General features: G+C 45.2%; 1 pseudogene; it reads right to left on the reverse strand.

Moving 5' to 3' along the window:
- LOC121840861 overlaps window positions 1–8,166 on the reverse strand; it is a 96,893-nt pseudogene that overhangs the window by 62,902 nt on the left and 25,825 nt on the right.

An 8,166-nucleotide genomic window follows, 5' to 3' on the forward strand; every position in this document is an offset into this window, starting at 1 on the left:
GAGAATGAGAGAATTGAATCGGTGAAATGGTGCTTTGAATCCCAATTACCAGTCTACCATTAAGCCCTTAAACACTCATCGCTTTAATTTCCTCCTAAATGTGTTTCTCTAATTATGAATTAAAATAAAATAAGGTTGGCTAATGAAACCATTTAGATTTTTCTTTGTATTCATTTCTCTTTATGTACAGTAGCCCCGACGACGCAGCTTAGAGTTCTTCTGAGATGTCGGTTTCATTTTATTCCTGATGAGGACCTAAATTGTCACAATAAGGACCGTTAAAAGGAGACTTTCAATTGTTGTTTTCCCCCTGATTATAACCTCCTCGTGTGTTGCAATGCCTCGCCATTGCCTGGCTTTCTCTATAATGTTCCAATATCCCCTTTCTGCTATAATGGAAAGAAATTCCATTTACTATAATATCTGGCTATTGCCTTTGTTTGCATTGTGGTGGTGCTCAAACGGAGTCGTAATGGCACATTGAGCCAGTCGCTCATTGCTGCATTTAAAGGCAATGGGAGAGAGTGGCACTGGAGCCCATTGTGGGGATGGCAAAGCCCTGATGGAATCTGGGCCGCAGTGCTTCAGCTCTGCCCACAACGATCAATCCTTGAGACTGGACCATCGACAAAGAGGAGGAGGGTGTGTGTGTGTGTGTGTGTGTGTGTGTGTGCGTGTGTGTGTGCGTGCGTGCGTGCGTGCGTGTGTGTGTGTGTGTGTGTGTGTGTGTGTGCGTGTGTGTGCGTGTGTGTGTGTGTGTGTGTGTGTGTGTGTGTGTGTGTGTGTGTGTGTGTGTGTGTGTGTGTGTGTGTGTGCGTGTGTGTGTGTGTGTGCGTGTGTGTGTGTGTGTGTGTGTGGACTCTGACAAGATGACATGTCCCTCGTATCCTGTCCCACCACCCTGGAGACAATTGAACAACCACAACTAACTAACTAACCAAACTGCTCAACTGTCTGTGACTGAAGTATCGAACCAAAAAAAAGTAACTTTTCAAGCCTTAACTTTCCTGTGAAACTGATTGGACAGTTTGAGTTTCCAAGTGTCTAAAGTACAACAAAAAAAAAGGGCAAAAAATGTGACTTTGTTTGGACTTGTCCTTGGTCCTCCTCTTCAGGGTCTGTGTCAGTGCAGTCCTTCAGACAACAGGGTAAGACGCATTCTGAGCATCGCTGATTGTAGTGAATTCTCCCAGATTGTCTGTCTCTTCTAATCCCTCGCTCCTCTCTCAGTGTCTCTGGTTAATTGTGGTGCAGAACTCAGTGCCTTGGAGACTTCACTAAGTGACCGGGGAGTGTTACTGGGGAGTTAGAGTACCAGGCTTCACACACACACACACACACACACACACACACACACACACACACACACACACACAAATCTGTCCCTGACTGGATCCTGTCACCCTACACACACCTAATGAGGATAAAGTCCCTTTTAACCACAGTGCTGAGGAACACCATTAATCGTGCCTCCATTGTGGGACCCTTCCATCTCCTCTACCTCTCCCCACATCAAGGCCTCCGATTCTGGGCACGGCCACGGGGACAGGCACTGCTCGCCATGGAACAAAGTCCTGGTCGAAAGGGAGCAAATGTTCGGCTCCATTTGAGAACCAGGAGACGGGAGAAATGTCCAGCCTGTTATTGTTTTAAATGTTACAGCGTAGTAGACTATATGTATTGGTTGCCATTAGTAACACTGTACTGTATAAAAGAGAGGTCTTTTACAGTTTTTTTCAACTGCTTACACACAAAATCTTTTCATGTCACACGATTTTTGAAACCTCTCACTCAAAGTGCTAAACTACACCCCAAATATCCAAAATCATAAGCTATTTCTCAGCCTTTGACTCAGTTGTCAATTGCATGAAACACTTTTTTCAAAACACTACACACAATTCTCTACCTAAAACACAAAAATCTAACAGGAAGTGACTTGCTTTCCTTTTCCAAACACAACCAATCAAAATGCTACACTTATTCACCAGGTGGTCCTCCATCACAACACCACACTGGGTCCGTATAACACCGGCCATATGCTCACTTCTCTGGAGGCAATTTACACAATGTTTGTCCCTGATCCAGATCAGGAGCCTGATAGATTTGTGGTTTTATGGGACAATGTTAGTTTTCACCGGGCTGTTCTGGTCCAAAACTGGTTTGCCACCCATCCACAATTTGTAGTTTTGTACCTACCCCCATATTCACCTTTTCTAAATCCCATAGAGGAATTCTTCTCAGCCTGGCGCTGGAAAGTGTGTGATCGTCAACACTATGCCCGCATGCCGCTTCTCCAGGCAATGGTGGACGCATGTTGGGACATAGACGTTGCCTCTGTCCAAGGTTGGATACGCCATGCTAGGAGATACTTCCCTCCATGTGGGGACATAGAGGTTGCCTCTGTCCAAGGTTGGATACGCCATGGTAGGAGATACTTCCCTCCATGTGGGGACAGAGAGGTTGGATACACCATGCTAGGAGATACTTCCCTCCATGTGGGGACATAGAGGTTGCCTCTGTCCAGGGTTGGATACACCATGCTAGGAGATACTTCCCTCCATGTGGGGACATAGAGGTTGCCTCTGTCCAGGGTTGGATACGCCATGCTAGAGATACTTCCTCCATGTGGGGACATAGAGGTTGCCTCTGTCCAAGGTTGGATACACTATGCTAGGAGATACTTCCCTCGATGTTTGGCAAGAGAAAATAGACTTATCTTGTGATGTGGACGCCATGCTAGTGAGATACTTCAGACCAGGCCGGGAAGAGATGAAGTTGCCTTGCCAGGTGACTGCCCCCTACTAATTCCTCCATGTTGGGACATATGTTTATGGTTTTGTTGTATGCTACTGTCTACATAGAGTAATGCCTTGGCCTAATAAATACTTTGCTGTACTTCCACATTGCATGTGGGGACATAGACAGTTGCCTCTTGTTGGACCCCATGCTCAGCAGATGACTTCCTCCAGTGGGGACATTGATTGCCATGTCCAGGGTATACGCCATGCTAGACCAGATACTTCCCTCCATGTGGGGACATAGAGTTGCCTTTACATGGTTGGATATCCAAAAACTGTACTCCATGTGGGGACAGTGTTTGCCATTTGATCCAAATGCTTGGATTCTGACATGCTAGTACTTATCCATGTTGGGACATGCAGTGTTACCTCTGTCCAAGGTTGGAACAGATGCTAGGCATTTTGCATGTGGGGACATAGAGGTTGCCTCTGTCCAGAGTTTTGAAAAAAAGCCATGCAGTTTTGAGATACTTCCCTCTATGTGGGGACATAGAGGTTGCCTCTGTCCAAGGTTGGATACGCCATGCTAGGAGATACTTCCCTCGATGTTTGGCAAGAGAAAACTTATCTTGTGATGTGGACGAAGTATTGTGGCCAGACCCAGGCCGGAGAAGAGATGAAGCGTAGCTTAGCACTGGTGACTGCCCCCCCCCCTACTAATTCCTGGACTTTTGGTTTACATATGTTTATGGTTTTGTTGTATGCTACTGTCTACAACAGTAATGTTTGGCCTAATAAATATTTTCTGTTTCTACATTGCATTGGTGTTTACAGTGTACTTGTTACCCCTCTCAGCAGATTACTTTCACAGTAGAACATTGTATTGAAATGTAGATATAAGCCTATGAAAGACCAAAGAGCTTTAGATGTAGAACAACAGTGTTTACATGGTATATCCAAAAAATGTACTATGAAAGCAGTGTTTGCCATTTGATGCAAATGCTTCATTCTGACATGTGTTTATGGCATTTTGAATGCAGTGTTACCTTTTGAAGGAGATGTGAGGCATTTTGCATTTTGTGTGTGTAGTTTTGGGAATTGTGTGTAGAGTTTTGAAAAAAAGGAGACAGTTTTGAAAACTTGTATAAGCAGTTGGAAAAAACTGTAACAAGCTGTAAGAGCAACAAACACCATGGGGTGATCTTTCTCTCTCTCTCTCTGCATGGCATGTTGTTTGTTTATGTCCTCACTCGCTCTGTCGTTCTTTCTTCTACTCACACTATCTCCCTTCTGTGTACTCTCCATCTCTCTGTTTCTTCTACTCACACTATCTCCCTTCTGTGTACTCCCCGTCTCTCTGTTTCTTCTACTCACACTATCTCCCTTCTCTCTACTCCCCGTCTCTCTGTTTCTTCTACTCACACAATCTCCCTTCTGTGTACTCTCCATCTCTCTGTTTCTTCTACTCACACTATCTCCCTTCTCTCTGTTTCTTCTACTCACACTATCTCCCTTCTGTTTCTTCTACTCACACTATCTCCCGTCTCTCTGTTTCTTCTACTCACACTATCTCCCTTCTGTGTACTCTCCATCTCTCTGTTTCTTCTACTCACACTATCTCCCTGAGAAGCTAACTGATCTCTGTTTCTTCTACTCACACTATCTCCCTCATCTTGTTTCTTCTACTCACACTATCTCCCTTCTCTCTGTTTCTTCTACTCACACTATCTCCCTTCTCTGTTTCTTCTAACACTTCTTTAACTAGTGTACTCCCCGTCTCTCTGTTTCTTCTACTCACACTATCTCCCTTCTGTGTACTCTCCATCTCTCTGTTTCTTCTACTCACACTATCTCCCTTCTCTCTGTTTCTTCTACTCACACTATCTCCCTTCTCTCTGTTTCTTCTACTCACACTATCTCCCTTCTCTCTGTTTCTTCTACTCACACTATCTCCCTTCTCTCTGTTTCTTCTACTCACACTATCTCCCTTCTCTCTGTTTCTTCTACTCACACTATCTCCCGTCTCTCTGTTTCTTCTACTCACACTATCTCCCTTCTGTGTACTCTCCATCTCTCTGTTTCTTCTACTCACACTATCTCCCTTCTGTGTACTCCCCGTCTCTCTGTTTCTTCTTATCATCTAACATTATGTGGGAGTGAGAAGCTAACTGACTCTGTGCTCTATGGAGACTTCTTGGTCATTTTGTTGGTACTCCAACTTATTTTCGTTATTTAACATTTTTTTAACTAGGCAAGTCAGTTAAGAACAAATTCTTAATTACAATGACAGCCTACCAGGGAACAGTGGGTTTAACTTCCTTGTTCAACGCTCTAACCACTAGGCTATCTGCCGCCCCAAGCAGTGGGTACAGAGGAGTGGGTACATAGGAGTGGGTAGTTAGGAGTGGGTACATAGGAGTGGGTAGTTAGGAGTGGGTAGTTAGGAGTGGGTAGTTAGGAGTGGGTACATAGGAGTGGGTAGTTAGGAGTGGGTACATAGGAGTGGGTAGTTAGGAGTGGGTACATAGGAGTGGGTAGTTAGGAGTGGGTACATAGGAGTGGGTAGTTAGGAGTGGGTCCTTAGGAGTGGGTAGTTAGGAGTGGGTAGTTAGGGAGTGGGTCCATAGGAGTGGGTAGTTAGGAGTGGGTACATAGGAGTGGGTAGTTAGGAGTGGGTAGTTAGGAGTGGGTAGTTAGGAGTGGGTACATAGGAGTGGGTAGTTAGGAGTGGGTACATAGGAGTGGGTAGTTAGGAGTGGGTAGTTAGGAGTGGGTAGTTAGGAGTGGGTAGTTAGGCGTGGGTACATATGAGTGGGTACATAGGAGTGGGTACGTAGGAGTGGGTACTTAGGAGTGGGTAGTTAGGAGTGGGTACATATGAGTGGGTAGTTAGGAGTGGGTAGTTAGGAGTGGGTACTTAGGAGTGGGTACATAGGAGTGGGTACAAGATGCCTATTGGGCTGTAAGGCCAGAAGTGAAGGAAACAGCCTGAGACCAACAGAGTTAGAGATCTATAGTACGGGCCAGTCCTAAATTCCTCCAGGAACAAAAAGGATTAAATAAGTAAGAACAAGTTGCCGCAAACAACTGCTACAGGGTCAGATGTTAACTTCTTCCTTTCACAAAGCAGAGAATAAAACTATATTTCTAGAATCATACTGTAATTCTAGAACATTCCTGTGATTGAACAGTGTTCTGTTCTGAGAACTGCTACAGGGTCAGATATTTACTTTGTCCTTTCACAAAGCAGAGAATTAAACTACATTTCTAGAATCATACTGTAATTCTAGAACAGTCCTGTGATTGAACAGTGTTCTGTTCTGAGAACTGCTACAGGGTGAACAGTCCTGTGATTGAACAGTGTTCTGTTCTGAGAACTGCTACAGGGTGAACAGTCTTGGGAATTCAAACAGGCCTTGTGACATGTCCTCCCTCTCTCTCCAAGGAGTGGTTAAGGACGACGGCCCTATAGAGGTCCAGGAGATGAAACATTCATATTTGTCCCTAATTTGAGGAGGAGAGGGTATGTAGAGGTTAGAAGGTGAATCATTTAGGCCCCCTCTCTAAAAGGTGTGACGGGGCCCATACATCATTAATGGGGACAGGACGATCTCTAAAGTGACATTTGATGTACCTGCAGAGCTAAGGCACAAAACACAAGCAGGGGAGAATGAGATGATTGAAACATGGTCGACTCAACACTGGTGTTTTGTTATAAAGGTCTGTGTGTTCTGAACACTGAGGACACGACTGGTATGTAGACCAACAGCGTTACTATAGTTGGCCTGTGTGCAGGGGAACCTTGGTGTTGTACGGGTGAAGTTAGGTGTTTGTGATGCTTTCTCGGCTTCAGGTGAGCCTGATTTCGCACAGCTAGCTACTCACCCCAAACATTTGCCTGAGGTCTGGGTCTCTGAAGCGGAAAGGGATGTTGGAGACGTGTAACCGTTTGGGCTGCTGCTTCTCTGACGAATCACACTGCTGCAGGTGGAGCTGATGGGAAACCTCCGTCTGCGCAACCTCGTCTGCCTGCTGCAGGAAAACACAGGCCACAACGCGACAAACATTAGTTCCTAGCTAAACAAACATCTTAATCTTGGTTATTGTAAAAAAAAAAACATTTACGGATAGGGTGGAGGTAGAGGAGAGTTTCAGGATCAACTGAGGGAGACAGAAAGGAAAGGAAGATCAATCAAGTCTGAAAGGGATTGACAGAAAGAGAGAAAGATTGATTGAAAGAGAAAGATTGAGTGAGTGTGAGGGATATGATTCTCCACTAGGTATGACTCACACTGTTTTCCCCTGAAACGCGATGGTTTTAAATAATAAAGACATATTTCATATTAAATATGCCTCTGTCGTTCTAAGAGTGTGTGAATAATGTTGTAGGGTGCATCACAAACGGCACCCTACTCCTCTATGGGACCTGTTCAATTAGTGCACTATAAAATGTATTGGGACGCAGACTACGTCTTAGTCATAGTGTAGTGTGAGGTATGAATGTCATTTGGCATTCTCTCTGCTCCCCTGACATAGGAGATTAGGAAGCTGTCTGGGAGGAGTGGACACAGATTTAACAACTTAAACATGTCTGCACTACTATATGTATTATACAAACAGATAGAGAGAGGAGAGGGAGAAGAGTGAGAGAGAGAGGGAAAGAGAGAGACACAGAGAGAGAGAGAGAGAGAGAGAGAGAGAGAGAGAGAGAGAGAGAGAGAGAGAGAGAGAGAGAGAGAAAGAGAGAGAGACAAAGAAAGAGAGAGAGAGGAGAGAAAAAGAGAGAAAGAGAGAGAGAGAGAGAGAGAGAGAGAGAGAGAGAGAGAGAGAGAAAGAAAGAGAGAGAGAGGGGAGAGAAAAAGAGAGAAAGAGGGGAGAGAGCGACAGAGCGAGGGATACACTCCAGTCCTCCTCTCCTCCCCCAGAACCCATGTGATCATCTGTCCATTACGGGCAGAAAGTGGCAGCGATGCTCTCCAGGTCGCCGGGAGTGATGGCCCTTTCAGGTGTCGCCGTGACAACCGTCATTTACTTCATTGTTATCAGAGTAACCGTGACGACGGGGATCCCTGTTACCAGCACCCGGGTGACCACTCTAAACTGGCTCTGAGATAAGACAGACACACGGCCCCCTGGGAAACGGAGTTCAATTGAGAGGAAACCAGTGGTGGCTAGTGGCACTTTAATTCAGCTCATAGTGATGGCTTGAAACATGGTTTCTTTAAAACCTTTTCATTCACTCCATTAAAGGTATTAATCCTCCCCCACCAGCCTCCTCTGAAGGACCTTCCCTGGGTACCAGTCTGTTTAGCTAACATTCCAGTCCTTGTACATGCCAAAGATGTTTAGCGTGACAGGAGGGGCAAGGAGTAATGCAGGTTGTGGGTTAATCCTATCAGATGGTAAACGTGCCATTATCAGAGAGAGA

This window comes from Oncorhynchus tshawytscha, linkage group LG25, assembly GCF_018296145.1.
Source record: "Oncorhynchus tshawytscha isolate Ot180627B linkage group LG25, Otsh_v2.0, whole genome shotgun sequence".
Classification (NCBI taxonomy): Eukaryota; Metazoa; Chordata; class Actinopteri; order Salmoniformes; family Salmonidae; genus Oncorhynchus; species Oncorhynchus tshawytscha.